The sequence below is a fragment of the Solanum tuberosum genome, unplaced genomic scaffold, assembly GCF_000226075.1.
Source record: "Solanum tuberosum cultivar DM 1-3 516 R44 unplaced genomic scaffold, SolTub_3.0 scf00114, whole genome shotgun sequence".
Taxonomy (NCBI): domain Eukaryota; kingdom Viridiplantae; phylum Streptophyta; class Magnoliopsida; order Solanales; family Solanaceae; genus Solanum; species Solanum tuberosum.
The window spans coordinates 1266803-1267481 of record NW_006239038.1 but is presented as its reverse complement, the minus strand read 5'-3'; positions in this window follow the sequence as shown (position 1 = coordinate 1267481).

The window sequence follows — 679 nt, the reverse complement described above, 5'->3', positions numbered from 1 at the left end:
CTTTATTGTCCTCTATTATATATGAAAGACTAATTCAACATATGTGTGTCTATATATGTTGAGAGACATTAAATACATGATGGTGAATAAACTTTTTTTTTTCAATTATATATCATGTACGCTTAAAATCTCTCTATATAGTAAACGTTACATACTTTTGTCTGAAAGTTTCATGCTTATAATTAGGGGTGTTCACGGGTTGGTTTGGATCGGTTATTGGTCAAAACCAAAATCAAACCAACTTAATCGGTTTTAAAATTATCAAAACCAAACCAAACCAAATATAATATACATTTATCGGTTTGGTGATTATCGGTTTCGGTTTGGTTTGGTTCGGTTATTCGGTTATTAACCATACACAAAAAAAAAAGAAACAATTCATTTAAAATGTGAAAAAATGACAACAATCCATTCAAAACGAAAAATAGTTAGAATGACTTAAATTACTAAACTTTCAATCACTAAATTTACTATCAATAAAGCTTTAAAATTCACTATATTGGCCTAGAAGGAAGAGACAATAACATTTTCAGTCCCACAAAAAAATTGACATACACACTCATATACATGAAATCAATAAGATAAATGTTTCATCTTGGGCATTTTTGCTTTCAATAAGTAAATTATAAAGAAATTTTAATGAAAATATGTATAAGATCTTTAAAATTGTTTATAAAAA